This window comes from Palaemon carinicauda, unplaced genomic scaffold, assembly GCF_036898095.1.
Source record: "Palaemon carinicauda isolate YSFRI2023 unplaced genomic scaffold, ASM3689809v2 scaffold21, whole genome shotgun sequence".
NCBI lineage: Eukaryota > Metazoa > Arthropoda > Malacostraca > Decapoda > Palaemonidae > Palaemon > Palaemon carinicauda.
The window spans coordinates 125,001-150,000 of record NW_027169701.1 but is presented as its reverse complement, the minus strand read 5'-3'; the positions used below and the strand labels follow the sequence as shown (position 1 = coordinate 150,000).

At 33.6% G+C, this 25,000-nt stretch overlaps 1 long non-coding RNA gene across 1 annotated transcript in view; it reads right to left on the bottom strand.

Annotated features, from left to right (window-relative positions):
* LOC137636010 (uncharacterized) overlaps positions 1-25,000 on the bottom strand; it is a 118,761-nt gene that overhangs the window by 91,826 nt on the left and 1,935 nt on the right. Inside the window, exon 2 of the long non-coding RNA XR_011042883.1 lies at positions 11,237-11,465. This is a non-coding gene — a long non-coding RNA (uncharacterized lncRNA). The remainder of the gene's footprint in view (positions 1-11,236; positions 11,466-25,000) is intronic.

Sequence of the window (25,000 nt, the reverse complement as noted above, 5' to 3'; positions counted from 1 at the left end):
ATTAACATCTTGACTCAATGTGTTTGGAACAGCAGGAGGGAAGTGTCTAGTGTCATAAGATAGAAAAGTGCCCATAACTAAGGGCTGAATGCACAAGCCAGCTGTCAGACCAGCAATGACATATGGATTGGAATCAGTACCACTAAAGAATGTAATGGAGATGAAGATGTTTAAGTAGATGAGTGCATTTTACTGCAAATAAACAAAAACATTAAGGTTGAATTGCTGCAGTTACTTTAGAGAGTTTACTGTCCATCGTGATAATAATAGAAATAATGATAATAATGATGATATTAATAATAATAACAATAATAATAATGACAAAATATACATCTGCATATATATACAATGTATATACTATGAAAGTATATATTCATAGAATAAAAAATTCTTAACTAGACCTATTTCGTCTAAGTGCTAATTACATGTATAATATCTATATATATATATATATATATATATATATATATATATATATATATATATATATATATATATATATATATATACATATACATATATATATATATATATATACATATATATATATATATATATATATATATATGTGTGTGTGTGTGTGTGTGTGTGTGTATGAGAACGAAGTAAGCAATGGAAAGTGACATATCATTGAAACAAGAGAGGATTAATAGAGTGGTATCATTCAAGTAATTAAGAACTATGCTATCCAATACAGGGTCTTTAGAATTAAAATTTAGTAAAGGACAGACAAAAGCAAATCAGGTAATGGGTAGGTTATGTAAAATTCGGAAATCAAATCACCTGAAATTACATATAAAATCAGACTATATATCATTTTAGTGAGATCGTTGTTACTCTATGGATATGAGTCATGGTTTGACAATGAAACAATCTCCAACAGATGTTGTAGATTTGAGAACAAAGACCTCAGAAGGATATTGGGAGTTAAATGGCAGGACAGGATTAAAAATGAAACTATAAGAGTAATTACTCGAGTGCCATATGAGGTTGAGATCATGATGAGGGGTAGATGGAGATGGTTTGAGTATGCTCTTCCCACTACCCAAGAGAGATTAGTTCACAAAATGTTCAGCTGGGCACCACAAGGCACTAGAAGAGGTGGAAGACCAAGGCCTATATGGCTGAGAACTATGAAGCAAGAAGCATATGATGAATGGAGAAGTATTGATTTAAAAGCTCAAGATAGAGATGACTGGTGAAATCTAACTGATGATATATATATATATATATATATATATATATATATATATATATATATATATATATATATATATATATATATATATAGATAGATAGATAGATATATATATATGTGTGTGTATATACATATACATATATATATATATATATATATATATATATATATATATATATATATATATTATATGTATATATATATATATATATATATATATAAATAAATAAATGTATATATATCAGGTCAGGTAACCCTCTTTTATGCTCTTTTGATTGAAGAAAATGCCATTTATTTTCTTTGGCTGGCCTTATTGTGAGGCCGAAGTTAGTAGCAATACCGGGACGTGTGCTCTAAGCCAAGTGCTGAGCCTGGTGATTGCGTCATGTGTGGGTTATATGTGTGATATTGACAGTTAGAGGAATCTGATCGCTGATTGGCCATTGTCCTCACTGGGAGAAGCTCCGTTCCAAGCAAGCTCCTCGGTCCTGTTTATTATGTCTTTAGTATGTCGAATAGCAGTTGGAGGACCAGCACTTCTTCGGAAGCCAAGTAGGAGAAACATATCCCTGCATGGTGCTGAAGATAGGTAATTCCTGCTGGATTAGCAGGGCCTCCAAAATTCTTAGTCTCCTGCTGTCCAGGGCAGTGCTGATGATCTAACAGACAAACTTGGGACTTTTTCTCTAAGGTGACAGTGAATGCCCTGCCTGACAGAAGGCCTCCACAATCCACGAATTCATGAAGAGGGCCCTCTCGCATTGCTCCTACTGGAGGGCTACCCAGGAGGAACTGGATCATATAATACAAGTCCCTATGAACTACGGGTATCCTAATAGACAGAGTTATCGAGAAATCAACAAAGCCCTCGATACCTGGTATGGGGAGGAACAGAGCGACATGACCAGCTCACCAAAGGAAACATCTGCTACAAAGGCATAATGTACCATAATTAGCAATAAGATGATATACCCATTAAAGACATCTCAATTAACATGCTCCTCGTACAAGAGAATACAGAGCTACCTTGCTGTACGTGACAGGACAGGTATTTAGAAAGAAGCATGGTCATTCCGATGTAGCTGTCACATCAGATTGACAGCAATGAGGCTCTCTAAACACCTTTTTCCTGTCACAAATAGTAAGATCCTCTTACGGAAAATTGACAAAAACTCCCAATAGGTCCCTTTTGTGATAACTAACCATGAAAAATACGGATATTAATGTCAGTGCCCTTGACAGCAGGAGACCTAAAATTCCAGAGGTCCTGCCCTGCTAGTTCAGAAGAAACTTATCCTCAATATCATGGAAGAAAAGTTTCTCTAACCTAAATGACAAAAAACAGCCAGCCCAACAAACACTCCCCAACCATGACTAGCCATGATGACAGCACCAAGGAGCTAGCCTGGAATGGAGCATCTCCCAGGAAGCACCATGGCCAATCAGCAATCAGAAACCTCTTACTGGGAATCATGCACCAACTAATAATCAGGAACAGCACTCGGCTAACCGGAAAAGCAACTACTGTACCTTCTCCCCAAGGGCATTGACAGCCATTGAAAAATCAACAGCAAGAATAAGAGCAACCAAGATTCATATGTGTAGAGGCATCAAACCCTCATTTATCAATTACTCTCCAAGGCTAATGATGAGCAGACATTACACTGTAGCCTGGTAGGCGTTGCAACCTAACCTCACGAAGTGAATACGACAAGAAATTAGCACCGTACCATGGAACAACCCTGGACTTTGTACGTTAACAAATGTCTATATATACTCTTTAAAGTAAGAGATTATCCATATACTGATGAATTTACATATCTTCTCTAAAAACGGGAAACGTGCATTTGCTGGCAAACAGCAGTGCTATGAAAAAACAAATAATTAGAACAGTAGAAAAGGAGTTATATTTAATTAACACCACTTGGGCAGCCATAGCTTTAGATATAGGTAAATACATATATGCATATATATATATATATATATATATATATATATATATATATATATATATATATATTATATATACATAGATATATATATATATATATATATATATATATATATATATATATATATATATATATATATATATATAATTTCCCTGTTGGAGACCTAGGGCTCTTAGCACCCTGCTTCTCCATCTAGGATTATAGTCTAGCTTGTAATGATAATAATAATAATAATAATAATAATAATGATAATAATAACATTAATAATAATAATAATAATAATAATAATAATAATAATGATAGTAACAGTGATAATAATAGCATAAGCTTCTATTATGAATTTTTTTTTTTATTAAATGATTCTTTAACGTCTTTTATTTTGCTCTTGTGACGTCATCACCCCTGCTGATTATATGTAAACGTCCAGGACTCCCAACCTGAGAAACCTCGAAATAAACTTGATCACAGAAAATAAGATGAATCGAGTCTTTATAACTGTCCAAAGAATTAGATTTCAATAGAATTTATCTTTCAATTGTTGCAATAGAAGATTATGAAGTCTAATTATTTATCTAATTTAGTATAAAACATCGTATTTTGTTGGTAGTTTCTGTCCATGTCGTCTACGAGGGCATAGTTCATTTCGGTTTAGGTTATAATTAAATATTTCCCCATTAACCCAATAGATGGCATAGGCATCTCCTTTCTAGTCTAATTAAAAAGGATTTTTCGTTGAAGAAAGACAAAAATGCCATGAAATGGCCGCCGTCATTGTAACATATATTTAAAATAAAAATAAAAAATCCTTCATTGCTTTTATTATTATTATTATTATTATTATTATTATTATTATTAATAGTAGTATATACTATCACTGCAAATAGTATAAATAATAGTATATCATTACTGCTACTAGTAGCAGTAATAATATATACTACTATTGGTACTAGTAGCAATACTATTATTTTTTATTACTGCTACTAGTAGTTGTAATAATATATATTAATACTGCTTCTAGTAGCAGTAATACTATAAATTATTACTGCTTTTGGTAGCAATAGTAGTATATATTATTAGTTTCTTATAGCAATAGTAGTATATACTATTAATGCTACTAGTGGCAATAGCAGTATATACTATTACCACCACTAGAAGGAATACCACTATATACAGTATTACTGCTTCTAGTAGCAGTGATATTATATACTACTACTGCTACTAGTAGCAATTATAGTATATATTACTGCTCCTAGTAGCAGTGACTATAATATTACTGCTACTAGTAGCAATGTTAGTATAAAATAATGCTTATATATAGTAGCAATAGTAGTCGTGCTACTAGTAGAAGTGAAAGTATATATCACTGCTACTAGTAGCAGTAATAATATATATTATTACTGTTTCTAATAGCAGTAATACTATACACTATTACTGCTTCTAGTAGCAGTAATATTATATACTATCACTACTACTAGTAGCAATAATATATACTATTGCTGCTACTAGTAGCAATAGTATATACTATTGCTGCTACTGTTAATAGTAGCAATAGTATATACTATTACTGCTACTAGTAGCATTAGTATATATTATTACTGCTACTAGTACCAATAGTATATATTATTACTGCTACCTGGTAGTAGTATATACTATTATTACAAGTAGCAATAATACTATATACTATTATTGCTACTACTAGCACTAATAGTATATAATATTGTTACTAGTAGCAATAATAATATGTAATTATTTTTACTAGTAGCAGTAATAGGATATATTATTGCTAATAGTAACAGTAATAGTACACTGTTGAAGCTACTAGTAGCAATGATAGTACATTGTTAAAGCTACTAATAGCAGTAATAATGTACTAATACTGCTACTAGTCGGTATAATAGTATAATACTGCTACTAGTAACAATACTACATCCTATTACTGCTACAAGTAGCAGTAATCATATATACTCCTATTAGCAATAGTAGTATACTATTATTGCTACTAGTAGCAATAATAGTATATATATTTTACTACTAGTAGTAGCAGTAATATCATATATTACTACTACTAGTAGCAGTAATAGTATATATCATTACTACAACTAGTAGCAGTAATACTATATACTATTTCTGCTACTAGTAGCAATTATATTATATATACTTACTGATAGTAGCAGTAATAGTATATATACACACTGCTAGTAGCAGTAATAGTATATATATAACTGATACTAGTAGCAATAATATATATCATTACTACGAGTAGCAATAGAAGTATATACTATTACTGCTACTAGTACCAAAAGTAGTATATACTATTACTGCCTCTAGTAGCATTAGTACTGTATATACTCTTGCTACTAGTAGCAGTGTTTGTATATGTCACTTCTACTAGTAGCAGTAACAATATGAACTATTGCTACTAGTAGCAGTAATTTATATACTAATATTACTAATAGTAGCAGTAATAGTATATACTATTACTGCTACTAGTACCAAAAGTAGTATATACTATTACTGCCTCTAGTAGCATTAGTACTGTATATACTCTTGCTACTAGTAGCAGTGTTTGTATATATCACTGCTACTAGTAGCAGTAACAATATGAACTACTATTGCTACTAGTAGCAGTAATTTATACACTAATATTACTACTAGTAGCAGTAATAGTATATACAACTATTGTTACCATTAGCATTAAGTGTATACTGTGGCTACTAGTAGCAGTAATGATGTGTACTACCACTGGTACTCGTAGCAATAATAATATATACTATCACTGTTAATACTCAATAATGATGATAAGAAAAGAGCCACATGGTGTTAACTTTATATACCATCTCTTCTATTATGATAATTTATTTCTTTTCAACAGCAATGGAATTTGCCCATAACTGTTTGTTTTCATTTTTAGACTTAATATATTCATCAGTGAATGAATAGTCTTCTACTTTGAAATAGTATGCATAATATTTTTTTAGGTTTCTGAGTCCATGGGTGTTCCAGGGTTATGGTGATCTTTTTCTGATCGTATTCACTTAGTGAGATTAAGTTGCAACGTACGTCTGCTCCTCATCAGGCTTTAAGAGTAGTCGATGGATAAGGACCTCTTGGTTGTATTTATATGAATCCGGGCTGGCCTCATTACGAGCATTGAATTTTCATTGGCTGTTCCTACTGCTAAGCCGAAGTTAGAAGCTAACCTAATTCTGAGCCTGGTGATTGGGTCAAGTGTGAGTTATGTGTTTGAGATTCCAAGTTAGAGGAATCTGATCGCTGATTGGCCATTGTGCTCACTGGGAGAAGCTCCCTTCCAAGCAAGCCCAGCGATCTTGATTAGCATGTCTAATCGCAGTTGGTGGAGCAGCACTATTTCAGCCGGCAAGTAGGAGAAACATTTCCCTGCATTGTTTTGAGGATAGGTAATTCCTGCTAGTTTAGTAGGGCCTCCAGAATTCAAAGTCTCCTGCTGTCCAAGGCAGTGCTGATGAACTAACAGACAAACTCTGGACTTTTTCTCTATGGTGAATGTGAATTCCCAGCCAGATAGAAGGCCTCCACAATCAGGGCTTCATGAAAAGGGCTCTCTCTCATTGCTCCTACTGGTAGTCTACTCATGAGGAACTGGACCGTATAACACAAGTCCCTGTGAACTACGCGTATCCTATCGGATAGGTTAATCAAGAGATCGACAAAATCCTGGATATTTGGTAAGGTGAGGAACAGTGCGAAACGACCACCTCCCCAAAGGAAACGTATACTACAAAAGGAATAATGCGCTGTAATTATCAACACATGAGAGACCCATTAAAGGCATCGCAATTAACGACATGCTCCTACTACAAGAGAATACTGAGCTACACTTCGTAATCTGATACCAAAATGCCTAAACCTAAACGTTAAAACTAACCGAACCTCGCATGTGCAGGAACGTCTGAAGAAACCTAAAGTATTCTTTATCTCGCAAAGGCAGTTAGACGTGCAATGAATGGGATTATATGCTTTTATTATATTGTAAAAATGGAAAAAGAGAGTTCCTGCACCGTGATTGATATATATATATATATATATATATATATATATATATATATATATATATATATATATATATATATATATATATATACCTGTATATATATATATATACCTGTATATATATATATATATATATATATATATATATATATATATATATATATATAAATTCATATATATGCATATATGTATATGTATATATATATATATGTCTATGCAAGTAATATATATTATAATGTATATATGCATATCATATACATATGTATACATATATATATCCTATATGTATGTATATGTACATGTATACATGTTTAAATGTGTATATACATATTTTCATATATACATGTGTAGATATATGTGTACACACAGTAATAGAAAAATTATATATATGTAACTCATATATATATATATATATATATACAGTATTAAATTATATATTAGAAACTTGGAGTCTTACTAAAACCTTAGGACATAAGATAATTACAAACTTAAAAGCTATGGAAAGAATAATGACGGGAATAACAATAAGAGACAGAAAAAGAGCAACATGGAAATGAGAGAGCAAACTAAAGTAGAGGATATTCTATCATGTAAAAAAAAAAGAAATGGACATGGACAGGACATATAATGAGAATGATAGGTAGTAGATGGACATTGAGAATAACAGAATGGGTCCCTAATGACTGCCAAAGAAGCAGAGGAAGGAAGAGAAGACAATGGCTTGACGAACTAAAAAAGTTTCCAGGTATAAATTCGCATAGAATGACCATAAAGACACTAGTGGAAGGGCATGTCTGAGGCCTTTGTTCTGCAGTGGAGTAGTAATGTCTGATAATGATGATGATGATGATGATGATGATGATGACGATGACATATAAACAATAAAAAAATCAGCTGTTTCTAGTCCACTGCAGGGCAAAGGCTTCAGGCATGTCTTTAGTTATATCTAAGGGTTGATAGAGAGAGGATTTAGTATGATCACTCAGCACACCAACTTAGTACAGCTTTGCTAATCATGGCAATACACAAACCCTTTCACCACGTTAAGGTATCCCCACTCAGAAAAGGTTATATATATATATATATATATATATATATATATATATATATATATATATATATATATATATATATATATATATATTAGGTAGTAGGTTACCCTGGGCACTGCTATCCCCCCTCAGAAAAGTATATACAGTATATATATATATATATATATATATATATATATATATATATATATAGATAGATAGATAGATAGATAGTAGGTTAGCCAGGGCACCAGCCACTCGTCGAGATACTACCATAGAGAGTTATGGTGTCCTTTGGCCAGACAGTACTATATTGGATCTTTATCTCTGGTTACGGTTCACTTTCCCTTTGCCTACACAGACACCGAATAGTCTGGCATATTCTACAGATTCTCCTCTCTCCTCATACACCTGACAACACTGAGATTACCAAACAATTTTTCTTCACCCAATTGTTCAGTGGCTTCTTTCCTCTTGGTATGGGTAGAAGAGACTCTTTAGCTCTTCTAGGAGAAGGACACTCCAAAATCAAACCAGTGTTCTCTAGTCTTGGGTAGTGCCATAGTCTCTGTACCATGGTCTTCCACTATCTTGGGTTAGAGTTCTCTTGCTTGAGGGTACACTTGGGCATGCTATTGTAATTTATCTTTCTCTTGTTTTGTTAAAGTTTTTATAGTTTATATAGGAAATATTTATTCGAATGTTATTGCTATTCTTAAAATATCTTATTTTTCCTTTTTTTCTTTCCTCACTAAGCTATTTTCCCTATTGGGGTCCCTGGACTTATACCATCCTGCTTCTCCAACTAGGAGCTTAGCAAGTAATAATAAGTCATATATATATATATATATATATATATATATATATATATATATATATATATATATATGCAGAAGAACCACAGGGAAAATGAAAATAAGAAATATACAATAAAGTCCTGACTAGTTTCGTGATACTTCCTATGAGGAAGTATCACGAAACTAGTCAGGACTTTATTGTATATTTCGTATTTTCATTTTCCCTGTGGTTCTTCTGCATCTGAGCATCACGTTTTCCTGTGATTTTTACGCATATATATATATATATATATATATATATATATATATATATATATATATATATATATATATATATATATATACTGAGAGAGAGAGAGAGAGAGAGAGAGAGAGAGAGAGAGAGAGAGAGAGAGAGAGAGAGAGAGAGAGAGAGAGAGAGAAATTGATACATATACTTATTTTTTAGGCCAAACCACATATCCATATCATAGAGTAGAAAAAGTAATATAATGGGCCAAGAATATTACCCAGAGGAACACCAGGTTTTATATTCTTATAGTCACTGTGGTAACCATTAACAACTACTCTTTGCAATATACTACTTGAAAATTCAATAACGATGTTAAGAAAAGACCCACATATTCTAATTTGTTCAAGTTTCAAAAAAGGCACCTCTTGATTAACACGGTCAAAAGCAACACTAAAATCATGGTTAGCCGTTCGACCACAATCAAGGGATTTCTGTACAATGCTGGTGATTGTAAGAAGGGCATCACATGCTCCAAGGTCCTTGCGAAAGTAATATTGCACATTACGAACAAATTATCCTCTTCAGCATACTTGTTTAGATGTTTTGCCATAAGGCATTCAAAAACTTTAGATAAGGAAGTTACGGAAATAGGTCTGTAAAAAGCAGGGCTAGATCTACCAAGAACACATAGACCTAATGGAGTAGTAACATGACCGTTTCTCCAAGTGCAAGAACATACTCTTGCTAACTTGCATAAACTCAGAGACAACTTAAAAGCTAAGATATCAGATGTCTTTATAAAGGAGAAATACCCTTTAGGGGGGTACACCTCCATAGCCAAAGTCCAGTAAAAGCATTTCAATTCCACAGGTCCGAAACAGGAATAAGGAATATTAAGTTCCTCATTACTCGCCTTACTGACAAATACATCAGCCAAAATGTGTTGCATTTTCCTTTGGACAGTAAGCGACTGGGTTAAGTACAGGAGGAACACTTAAGCCAAAAGCAAAAAAGTGCACATTTGAGGGTACCCCACCATTTATGCTTCAGGTTTATACAAGAAAGGTTTTATACTTATATCTAACGTGTATTCCATTTTAGTTGAAGCTTAAACTCTAGGAACAACCCTTACCTAAGCATAGTTACCCCAACTCACATATGATCTGTTACCCTTCCAGAAGAGATAAGTCTCCTATTTCTCAGAAGAAAAAAAAAACACACATCTACAATCATCATTGAACCATGGTATGTCCATCACTTGGTATTTTAAACGAAAAATAATTTTCCCTCGAGAGAATAACAGGTAAATTCCCTTTATATCATCAAAATGCCATTTCAGTCATACAAAGATATATATAACTTCAAAGCATACGACACACTAAGGACATGCTGCAGTCTCTCTCTCTCTCTCTCTCTCTCTCTCTCTCTCTCTCTCTCTCTCTCTCTCTCTCTCTCTCTCTATATATATATATATATATATATATATATATATATATATATACATATATATATATACGTATATATATGTACTGTGTATGTATATATATATATATATATATATATATATATATATATATATACACATACACATGCACAAACACAAACACACACACACACACACATATATATATATATATATATATATATATATATATATATATATATATATATATATATATGATCAGAAATAACATTGAAATAGATCAAACTATACCAAAGAGTTATGTTTCCTTTTGCTTATCCAAGTGATTACAGAATTGCGTTGGTTTTCTAATACAATTTTTGTATTGATATCTAAAAATAGAAGAAAAATGAAAATATTTGAAGATTTCAAAATAATTTGGAGATTCTACAGAGGAAAACTGACTGACTATTTGCTTATACATATCCACATGCACACCCATACCCAAACATAAATTTTAATAAAAAGGACAATAATGATAAAAGGAAGGAAGTGTTACCTTAAGATAGATTAATAAATTGACATTACTTACCTATCGTAATGTGGACCATCTTTCATCTCAAACTCGTCAGTCCCATTATTGGTCGCTGCAACCTCACCATCCACGTGAGCTAAGGTGGGAGGGAGACCTATATTTCTATCTGGTGAGTCATCAGTAGCTATACCTTGGCCCTAGCTTGGGTGGAGAGGTGGCTAGGGCGCATATGTATTTTATGATAGGGCAAGGTCACTGTCCTGTACTGTCCTTTAACCCTTTAAACCTGAAAATAGATAGGAATACAGTTAGTTTCTGAGACAAATAACATTGTTAGAGACAAATCATTGGCTTGCAAGAAAGACACATACGTTTTGCATTATGCATAGTCTGCAAGTCTAGCTATTTGAATACGAACAAAATCTTCGAATGACTCATATATATATATATATATATATATATATATATATATATATATATATATATATATATATACATATATATATATATATATATATATATATATATATATATATATATATATAGATCAACTATTAACAAATGCAACCGTTTCTAGTCCACTGCAGGACAAAAGCGTCAGACATGTCCTTATTCCTGTCTGGGGGTTGGCCAGTTTTGATCACCATGCTTGCCATTGGATTGGTGATGGTGGAAGACTTTATTATGATCACTCACAGGAAACCAACCTAGTATAGGTGGCCCTGACTAGTACAGTCTACCTGATCATGGCAATATACAAAGCACATCACAACCTTAAGACATCCCCACTCAGAAAGGGATATATATATATATATATATATATATATATATATATATATATATATATATATATATATATATATATATATATATACAGTATATATATATATATATATATATATATATATATATATATATATATATACCCAGATTCAAGACGAACAAATAATTCAAGAACAATCACTTCATTCATATCACACAAGAAACTCCAACTTAACTCTTCCCTTCATACGTGTTAATAATTACAACCCTAGTTGGAAAAGCAGGATGCTATAAGCCCAAAGGCTCAAACAGGGAAAAATAGCCCAGTGGGGAAAGGAAACAAGGAAATAAATAAACTACAAGAGAAGTAATGAATAATCAAAATAGAATATTTCAAGAACAACAACATTAAAATAAATCTTTCATATATAAACTATAAAAACTTTAAAAAGACAAGAGGAAGAAAAATAAGATAGAAAAGTGTGATCGGGTTTACCCTTAAGAAAGAGACCTCTATAAAGGTATTAAATATTGAAATACTCAGCCCATTTACCTAAGGCATTGCATAGCGTCCAATCTTAAAAAAAAAAAAAAAAAAAAAAAAAAAAAATCAAAAAAATCTCATATTAACTGTGTACTAAAGCCCTCCGTTTGTATATATATATATATATATATATATATATATATATATATATATATATATATATATATATATATATATATATATATATACATATAATATATATATATATGCGTATGTGTAGGCCTATGTGTATGTGTAGTATGTACATATTCTGTATATGCAAATAAATTTTCATTTTCTTAATTACAATATAATTTTAGTTGTATTGTTCCCGAAGAGCTTTGCTTCATATGGGCTTGGACCGAATCTTTATTGGAAATCTTTTTATGTAAATATTTTTGTCCAATAAACATTATTATTATTATTATCATTATTATTGTGAGTAGTAGTAAACGGTAGCTTAAAGCTATTAATCAATATATCTACCTTGAACACTCAAACATGAACCAAATTTGAAGTCTCTGTGACAAAGATGTCTAAACTTATGATTACGCGAACCTTGTTCCATACACACCGAAAACGTTGGCCTACACATATTTCGTATAATACATATAACAGGTTATATTACAGGATCCCAGAAGCCACATGCAAAGCGTTTACTGTATTATAATCATATCATAATAGAAACAGGTTATTTACCGGCCCAAATGAGTTAAATTTGACCGCCAACATTGAAACACCATCAGCTGATATGGGGTTTGAACGGTTATTTCCCCAGCGCAGACTACTCACACCCCACCCCAACACACAGGAGTCCCTCCAGCTTATCTCCGTTTAGTTTAATCATATTCTCATTTTGCTTTTTCATCATATATTTCTTCAATTAATTCTATTATTACCATACTTACGTTCTAAGTTCTATTAAAACACTATTCTATATTTTCCTCTTAGATATGTAGCGAAAGGATTTGCATATACCCATGATCAGCAAGGCTGTACTAATCAAGGCCACCCATACTAGGTAGGTTTGCTGTGGGCGATCAGACTAAAGCCTCCCACCATCATCAACTCACAGTGGCCAGTGTGGTGATGAAAATGGCCAAACACCAGGCATGACTAAGGACATGTCTGAGGCCCATGTCCTGCAGTGGAGTGGAAACGGTTTGTTGTTGATGTATAACGCACACACACATACATAGACACACGCACACACACACACACATGAAGCCATTATCTGATACATATTGAGTGTTGGAGATAGATGGAAAGAGCGATGGAAATAAAATTGTTGGAGAAAGAGGTCCCGGGAATTTTCGTTGGAGTCTGTTGGCGTAGTGAAAGACAGTGATGAAGATATTGTAAAGTGTTGGAGAGGAAAAAAGGCACTAGCTGGGTATTAAAGATATAATTTCAAGTGTTGGAGAAACATTTGTTGGAGAATAATAAAGAATGTTGTTGGAGAATATGTTGGAGATTCTGTGTATTCAGGTATAAGGTCTCGACCTTGACCTTTCAAAATTTAACCATTTCTAGCCTTTTACATATCAGTTAATCCCTGCAAGATTCATTACCCTACGATTGAAATTGTTGCCAGGAAGCTGTTCACTAACAACCACAAAGACATACAGGGGGTAACACATAACCTCCTTCTAATTTCGTTGGCGGAAGTAACAATCACTTCATCCACATGGAACGAGGAAACGCCAACTTAACTCTTCCTTTCATACGTGTTAAAAGCTACAACCTTAGTTGGAAAAGCAAGATGTTATAAGCCAAAGGGCTCCAACAGGGAAAATAGCCCAGTGGGGGAAGGAAACACGGAAATAGATAAATCGCAAGAGAAGTAATGAACAATCAAAATGGAATATTTCAAGAACAACAACATTAAAATAAATCTTTAATATACAAATTATAAAAACTTAAAAAAACAATAGGCAGAGAAATAATATAGAAAAGTGTGATCGATTATACCCTCAAGCAAGATCACTCTATAAAGGTATTAAACATTGGAATATTCAACTCGCTTAGCTAAAGGCATTACACAGCGTTCGATCTTAAAAAAAAAAAAAAAAAAAAAAAAAAAAAAAAAAAAAAAAAAAAAAAAACAGAAATCTCTTAACAACTATGCACTGAAGCTCTCCGTTTGTATACACACACACACACACACACACACACACACACACACATATATATATATATATATATATATATATATATATATATATATATATATATATATATGTGTGTGTGTGTGTGTGTGTGTGTGTATGTAAAGTATGTACATATTCTGTATATGCATATAAATTTGAATTGCATTATTAATTACAATATAATTTTAGGTGTATTGTTCCAAAAGAGCTTTGCTTCATATGGGCTTGGACCGAATCTTTATTGGAAATCTTTTTATGTAGATATTTTGTCCAATAAACATTATTATTATTATTATTATTATTGACAGTAGTAGTAGATGATAGGGTAAAGCTATTATTCAATATATCTACCTTGAACAAACAAAAGAACATGAGAGAGGGTTTCGTACACACAGAAAACGTTGGCCTACACATATCTCGTATAATACATATAACAGGTTATATTACAGGATCCCAGAAGCCACATGCAAAACGTTTAATGTATTATAATCGATATCATAATAGAAACAGGTCGTTTAGAGGCTCGAAAGAAGTTTAAGTTGATCGCTAAACCCCCCCACCCATCCCACCCCCACCCACACACGAGTCCCTCCAGCTTATCTCCCATATTCTCCTTTTGCTTTTTCTTGATATCGTATTTCCTCAATTAATTCTATTATTAGTATACTTACGTTTTAAGTTCTATTTTCCTCCTAAATATGTAGCGAAAGGATTTGCATATACTCATGATCAGCAAGGCTGTACGAATCAAGGCCACCCATACTAGGTAGGTTTGCTGTGGGCGATCAGACTAAAGCCTCCCACCATCATCAACTCACAGTGGCCAGTGTGGTGATGAAAATGGCCAAACACCAGGCATGACTAAGGACATGTCTGAGGCCCATGTCCTGCAGTGGAGTGGAAACGGTTTGTTGTTGGTGTGTAACGCACACACACATACATAGACACACGCACACACACACATGAAGCCATTATCTGATACATATTGGGTGTTGGAGATAGATGGAAAGAACGATGGAAATAAAATTGTTGGAGAAAGAGGTCCCGGGAATTTTCGTTGGAGACTGGTGGCGTAGTGAAAGACAGTGTTGAAAGATATGGTAATGTGTTGGAGAGGAAAAAAGGCACTAGCTGGGTATTAAAGATATAATTTCAAGTGTTGGAGAAACATTTGTTGGAGAATAATAAAGAATGTTGTTGGAGATTGTGTGTATTCAGGTATAAGGTCTCGACCTTGACCTTTCAAAATTTAACCATTTCCAGCCTTTTACATATCAGTTAATCCCTGCAAGATTCATTACCCTACGATTGAAATTGTTGCCAGGAAGCTGTTCACTAACAAACACGCACACAAACAAACACAAAGACATACAGGGGGTAACACATAACCTCCTTCTAATTTCGTTGGCGGAAGTAACAATCACTTCATCCACATGGAACGAGGAAACGCCAACTTAACTCTTCCTTTCATACGTGTTAAAAGCTACAACCTTAGTTGGAAAAGCAAGATGTTATAAGCCAAAGGGCTCCAACAGGGAAAATAGCCCAGTGGGGGAAGGAAACACGGAAATAGATAAATCGCAAGAGAAGTAATGAACAATCAAAATGGAATATTTCAAGAACAACAACATTAAAATAAATCTTTAATATACAAATTATAAAAACTTAAAAAAACAATAGGCAGAGAAATAATATAGAAAAGTGTGATCGATTATACCCTCAAGCAAGATCACTCTATAAAGGTATTAAACATTGGAATATTCAACTCGCTTAGCTAAAGGCATTACACAGCGTTCGATCTTTTATATAAAAAAAAAAAAACAGAATTCTCATAGCAACTATGCACTGAAGCTCTCCGTTTGTATACACACACACACACATATATATATATATATATATATATATATATATTGTGTGTGTGTGTGTGTATGTAAAGTATGTACATATTCTGTATATGCATATAAATTTTAATTGCATTATTAATTACAATATAATCTTAGTTGTATTGTTCCCGAAGAGCTCTGCTTCATATGGGTTTGGACCGATTCTTTATTGGAAATATTTTTATGTAGATATTTTGTCCAATAAACATTATTATTATTATTATTGACAGTAGTAGTAGATGATAGGGTAAAGCTATTATTCAATATATCTACCTTGAACAAACAAAAGAACATGAGAGAGGGTTTCGTACACACAGAAAACGTTGGCCTACACATATCTCGTATAATACATATAACAGGTTATATTACAGGATCCCAGAAGCCACATGCAAAACGTTTAATGTATTATAATGGATATCATAATAGAAACAGGTCGTTTAGAGGCTCGAAATAAGTTTAATTTGATCGCCAAAATTGAAACGCCATCAGCTGATATGGATTTGAACGGTTACTTCCCCAGCGCAGACTACTCACACAGGAGTCCCTCCAGCTTATCTCCGTATAGAGTAATCATATTCTCATTTTGCTTTTTTATCATATATTTCTTCAATTAATTCTATTATTACTATACTTACGTTTTAAGTTCTATTAAAACACTATTCTATTTCTTATTTTCCTCTTAGATATATAGCGAAAGGTTTGCTGTGAGCGATCAGACTAAAGTCTCCCACCATCATCAATTCACAGTGGCCAGTGTGGTGATGAAAATGGCCAAACACCAGGCATGACTAAGGACATGTCTGAGGCCTATGTCCTATGTGGAAACGGTTTATTGGTGATGTATAACGCACACACACATACATAGACACACGCACACACACACACACATGAAGCCATTATCTGATACATATTGGGTGTTGGAGATAGATGGAAAGAGCGATGGAAATAAAATTGTTGGAGAAAGAGGTCCCGGGAATTTTCGTTGGAGACTGGTGGCGTAGTGAAAGACAGTGTTGAAAGATATGGTAATGTGTTGGAGAGGAAAAAAGGCACTGGCTGGGTATTAAAGATATAATTTCAAGTGTTGGAGAAACATTTGTTGGAGAATAATAAAGAATGTTGTTGGAGATTGTGTGTATTCAGGTATAAGGTCTCGACCTTGACCTTTCAAAATTTAACCATTTCCAGCCTTTAACGTATCAGTTAATCCCTGCAAGATTCATTACCCTACGATTGAAATTGTTGCCAGGAAGCTGTTCACTAACAAAACACGCACACAAACAAACACAAAGACATACAGGGAGTAAAACATAACCTCCTTCTAATTTCGTTGGCGGAAGTAACAATCACTTCATCCACATGGAACAAGAAACGCCAACTTAACTCTTCCTTTCATACGTGTTAAAAGCTACAACCTTAGTTGGAAAAGCAAGATGTTATAAGCCCAAGGGCTCCAACAGGGAAAATAGCCCAGTGGGGGAAGGAAACATGGAAATAGATAAATCGCAAGAGAAGTAATGAACAATCAAAATGGAATATTTCAAGAACAACAACATTAAAATAAATCTTTAATATACAAATTATAAAAACTTAAAAAAAACAATAGGCAGAGAAATAATATAGAAAAGTGTGATCGATTATACCCTCAAGCAAGATAACTCTATAAAGGTATTAAACATTGGAATATTCACCTCGCTTAGCTAAAGGCATTACACAGCGTTCGATCTTAAAAAAAAAAAAAAACAGAAATCTCATAACAACTATGCACTGAAGCTCTCCGTTTGTATACACACACACACACATACACACACACACACACACATACACACACACACACACACACACATATATATATATATATATATATATATATATATATATATATATATATATATATATATATATATATATATATATATATATATATATATATATATATATATATATATATATATATATATAAATGTGTGTGTATGTAAAGTATGTACATATTCTGTATATGCATATAAATTTTAATTGCATTATTAATTACAATATAATTTTAGTTGTATTGTTCCCGAAGAGCTCTGCTTCATATGGGTTTGGACCGATTCTTTATTGGAAATATTTTTATGTAGATATTTTGTCCAATAAACATTATTATTATTATTATTATTATTATTATTGACAGTAGTAGTAGATGATAGGGTAAAGCTATTATTCAATATATCTACCTTGAACAAACAAAAGAACATGAGAGAGGGTTTCGTACACACAGAAAACGTTGGCCTACACATATTTCGTATAATACATATAACAGGTTATATTACAGGATCCCAGAAGCCACATGCAAAGTGTTTACTGTATTATAATCATATCATAATAGAAACAGGTCGTTTAGAGGCTCGAAATAAGTTTAATTTGATCGCCAAAATTGAAACGCCATCAGCTGATATGGGGTTTGAACGGTTATTTCCCCAGCGCAGACTACTCACACCCCACCCCAACACACAGGAGTCCGTCCAGCTTATCTCCGTATAGTTTAATCATATTCTCATTTTGCTTTTTTTATCATATATTTCTTCAATTAATTCTATTATTACCATACTTACGTTTCAAGTACTATCAAAACACGATTCTATTTCTTATTTTCCTCTTAGATATGTAGCGAAAGGATTTGCATATACCCATGATCAGCAAGGCTGTACTAATCAAGGCCACCCATACTAGGTAGGTTTGCTGTGGGCGATCAGACTAAAGCCTCCCACCATCATCAACTCACAGTGGCCAGTGTGGTGATGAAAATGGCCAAACACCAGGCATGACTAAGGACATGTCTGAGGCCCATGTCCTGCAGTGGAGTGGAAACGGTTTGTTGTTGGTGTGTAACGCACACACACATACATAGACACACGCACACACACACATGAAGCCATTATCTGATACATATTGGGTGTTGGAGATAGATGGAAAGAGCGATGGAAATAAAATTGTTGGAGAAAGAGGTCCCGGGAATTTTCGTTGGAGACTGGTGGCGTAGTGAAAGACAGTGTTGAAAGATATGGTAATGTGTTGGAGAGGAAAAAAGGCACTAGCTGGGTATTAAAGATATAATTTCAAGTGTTGGAGAAACATTTGTTGGAGAATAATAAAGAATGTTGTTGGAGATTGTGTGTATTCAGGTATAAGGTCTCGACCTTGACCTTTCAAAATTTAACCCTTTCCAGCCTTTTACGTATCAGTTAATCCCTGCAAGATTCATTACCCTACGATTGAAATTGTGGCCAGGAAGCTGTTCACTAACAAACACGCACACAAACAAACACAAAGACATACAGGGGGTAACACATAACCTCCTTCTAATTTCGTTGGCGGAAGTAACAATCACTTCATCCACATGGAACGAGGAAACGCCAACTTAACTCTTCCTTTCATACGTGTTAAAAGCTACAACCTTAGTTGGAAAAGCAAGATGTTATAAGCCAAAGGGCTCCAACAGGGAAAATAGCCCAGTGGGGGAAGGAAACACGGAAATAGATAAATCGCAAGAGAAGTAATGAACAATCAAAATGGAATATTTCAAGAACAACAACATTAAAATAAATCTTTAATATACAAATGATAAAAACTTAAAAAAACAATAGGCAGAGAAATAATATAGAAAAGTGTGATCGATTATACCCTCAAGCAAGATCACTCTATAAAGGTATTAAACATTGGAATATTCAACTCGCTTAGCTAAAGGCATTACACAGCGTTCGATCTTAAAAAAAAAACAAAAAAAAAAAAAACAGAAATCTCTTAACAACTATGCACTGAAGCTCTCCGTTTGTACACACACACACACACACACACACACACACACACACACATATATATATATATATATATATATATATATATATATATATATATATATATATATATATATATATGTGTGTGTGTGTGTGTATGTAAAGTATGTACATATTCTGTATATGCAAATAAATTTTCATTTTCTTAATTACAATATAATTTTAGTTGTATTGTTCCCGAAGAGCTCTGCTTCATATGGGTTTGGACCGATTCTTTATTGGAAATATTTTTATGTAGATATTTTTGTCCAATAAACATTATTATTATTATTATTATTATTGTGAGTAGTAGTAGACGGTAGCTTAAAGCTATTAATCAATATATCTACCTTGAACACTCAAACATGAACCAAATTTGAAGTCTCTGTGACAAAGATGTCTAAACTTATGATTACGCGAACCTTGTTCCATACACACCGAAAACGTTGGCCTACACATATTTCGTATAATACATATAACAGGTTATATTACAGGATCCCAGAAGCCACATGCAAAACGTTTAATGTATTATAATCGATATCATAATAGAAACAGGTCGTTTAGAGGCTCGAAAGAAGTTTAAGTTGATCGCCAAAATTGAAACGCCATCAGCTGATATGGGTTGAACGGTTACTCACACCTAACCCCTCTCCTCACAGCCACCTGGGACTCTCGCTACTTTCTTCCCACAGATCGACAACTCCCAATCTAAACCCCCCCACCCCCCACCCATCCCACCCCCACCCACACACGAGTCCCTCCAGCTTATCTCCCATATTCTCCTTTTGCTTTTTCTTGATATCGTATTTCCTCAATTGATTCTATTATTAGTATACTTAAGTTTGAAGTTCTATTTTCCTCCTAAATATGTAGCGAAAGGACTTGCATATCGCCATGATCAGCAAGGCTGTACTAATCAAGGCCACCCATACTAGGTAGGTTTGCTGTAATCATTCAGACTAAAGTCTCCCACCATCATCTACTCACAGTGGCCAGTGTGGTGATGAAAATGGCCAAACACCAGGCATGACTAAGGACATGTCTGAGGCCCATGTCCTGCAGTGGAGTGGAAACGGTTTGTTGTTGATGTATAACGCACACACACATACATAGACACACGCACACACACACATGAAGCCATTATCTGATACATATTGGGTGTTGGAGATAGATGGAAAGAGCGATGGAAATAAAATTGTTGGAGAAAGAGGTCCCGGGAATTTTCGTTGGAGACTGGTGGCGTAGTGAAAGACAGTGTTGAAAGATACGGTATTGTGTTGGAGAGGAAAAAAGGCACTAGCTGGGTATTAAAGATATAATTTCAAGTGTTGGTGAAACATTTGTTGGAGAATAATAAAGAATGTTGTTGGAGATTGTGTGTATTCAGGTATAAGGTCTCGACCTTGACCTTTCAAAATTTAACCATTTCCAGCCTTTTACATATCAGTTAATCCCTGCAAGATTCATTACCCTACGATTGAAATTGTTGCCAGGAAGCTGTTCACTAACAAACACGCACACAAACAAACACAAAGACATACAGGGGGTAACACATAACCTCCTTCTAATTTCGTTGGCGGAAGTAACAATCACTTCATCCACATGGAACGAGGGAACGCCAACTTAACTCTTCCTTTCATACGTGTTAAAAGCTACAACCTTAGTTGGAAAAGCAAGATGTTATAAGCCAAAGGGCTCCAACAGGGAAAATAGCCCAGTGGGGGAAGGAAACACGGAAATAGATAAATCGCAAGAGAAGTAATGAACAATCAAAATGGAATATTTCAAGAACAACAACATTAAAATAAATCTTTAATATACAAATTATAAAAACTTAAAAAAAACAATAGGCAGAGAAATAATATAGAAAAGTGTGATCAATTATACCCTCAAGCAAGATCACTCTATAAAGGTATTTAAACATTGGAATATTCAACTCGCTTAGCTAAAGGCATTACACAGCTTTCGATCTTAAAAAAAAAAAAACCAGAAATATCATAGCAACTATGCACTGAAGCTCTCCGTTTGTATACACACACACACACACACACACACACACATATATATATATATATATATATATATATATATATATATATATATATATATATATATATATACACACACATATATATATATATATATATATATATATATATATATATATATATATATATATATGTGTGTGTGTGTATGTAAAGTATGTACATATTCTGTATATGCATATAAATTTTAATTTCATTATTAATTACAATATAATTTTAGTTGTATTGTTCCCGAAGAGCTCTGCTTCATATGGGTTTGGACCGATTCTTTATTGGAAATATTTTTATGTAGATATTTTGTCCAATAAACATTATTATTATTATTATTGTGAGTAGTAGTAGACGGTAGCTTAAAGCTATTAATCAATATATCTACCTTGAACACTCAAACATGAACCAAATTTGAAGTCTCTGTGACAAAGATGTCTAAACTTATGATTACGCGAACCTTGTTCCATACACACCGAAAACGTTGGCCTACACATATCTCGTATAATACATATAACAGGTTATATTACAGGATCCCAGAAGCCACATGCAAAGTGTTTACTGTATTATAATCATATCATAATAGAAACAGGTTATTTACCGGCCCTAATGAGTTAAATTTGACCGCCAAAATTGAAACGCCATCAGCTGATATGGGTTTGAACGGTTACTTCCCCAGCGCAGACTACTCACACCTCCACACACCCGCCTGGGACCTAGCTACTTCCTTCACACAGACCAACAGGCGAGAGCTCCCACCTACACCACCCCAACACACAGGAGTCCGTCCAGCTTATCTCCGTATAGTTTAATCATATTATCATTTTGCTTTTTCATCATATATTTCTTCAATTAATTCTATCATTACCATACTTACGTTCTAAGTTCTATTTAAACACTATTCTATTTCTTATTTTCCTCTTAGATATGTAGCGAAAGGATTTGCATATACTCATGATCAGCAAGGCTGTACGAATCAAGGCCACCCATACTAGGTAGGTTTGCTGTGAGCGATCAGACTAAAGCCTCCCACCATCATCAACTCACAGTGGCCAGTGTGGTGATGAAAATGGCCAAACACCAGGCATGACTAAGGACATGTCTGAGGCCCATGTCCTGCAGTGGAGTGGAAACGGTTTGTTGTTGGTGTGTAACGCACACACACATACATAGACACACGCACACACACACATGAAGCCATTATCTGATACATATTGGGTGTTGGAGATAGATGGAAAGAGCGATGGAAATAAAATTGTTGGAGAAAGAGGTCCCGGGAATTTTCGTTGGAGACTGGTGGCGTAGTGAAAGACAGTGTTGAAAGATATGGTAATGTGTTGGAGAGGAAAAAAGGCACTAGCTGGGTATTAAAGATATAATTTCAAGTGTTGGAGAAACATTTGTTGGAGAATAATAAAGAATGTTGTTGGAGATTGTGTGTATTCAGGTATAAGGTCTCGACCTTGACCTTTCAAAATTTAACCATTTCCAGCCTTTTACATATCAGTTAATCCCTGCAAGATTCATTACCCTACGATTGAAATTGTTGCCAGGAAGCTGTTCACTAACAAACACGCACACAAACAAACACAAAGACATACAGGGGGTAACACATAACCTCCTTCTAATTTCGTTGGCGGAAGTAACAATCACTTCATCCACATGGAACGAGGAAACACCAACTTAACTCTTCCTTTCATACGTGTTAAAAGCTACAACCTTAGTTGGAAAAGCAAGATGTTATAAGCCAAAGGGCTCCAACAGGGAAAATAGCCCAGTGGGGGAAGGAAACACGGAAATAGATAAATCGCAAGAGAAGTAATGAACAATCAAAATGGAATATTTCAAGAACAACAACATTAAAATAAATCTTTAATATACAAATTATAAAAACTTAAAAAAACAATAGGCAGAGAAATAATATAGAAAAGTGTGATCGATTATACCCTCAAGCAAGATCACTCTATAAAGGTATTAAACATTGGAATATTCAACTCGCTTAGCTAAAGGCATTACACAGCGTTCGATCTTAAAAAAAAAAAAACAGAAATCTCATAGCAACTATGCACTGAAGCTCTCCGTTTGTATACACACACACACACACACACACACATATATATATATATATATATATATATATATATATATATAGGCCTATATATATATATATATATATATATATATATATGTGTGTGTGTGTGTATGTAAAGTATGTACATATTCTGTATATGCATATAAATTTTAATTGCATTATTAATTACAATATAATTTTAGTTGTATTGTTCCCGAAGAGCTCTGCTTCATATGGGTTTGGACCGATTCTTTATTGGAAATATTTTTATGTAGATATTTTGTCCAATAAACATTATTATTATTATTATTATTATTATTATTATTATTGACAGTAGTAGTAGATGATAGGGTAAAGCTATTATTCAATATATCTACCTTGAACAAACAAAAGAACATGAGAGAGGGTTTCGTACACACAGAAAACGTTGGCCTACACATATCTCGTATAATACATATAACAGGTTATATTACAGGATCCCAGAAGCCACATGCAAAACGTTTAATGTATTATAATCGATATCATAATAGAAACAGGTCGTTTAGAGGCTCGAAAGAAGTTTAAGTTGATCACCAAAATTGAAACGC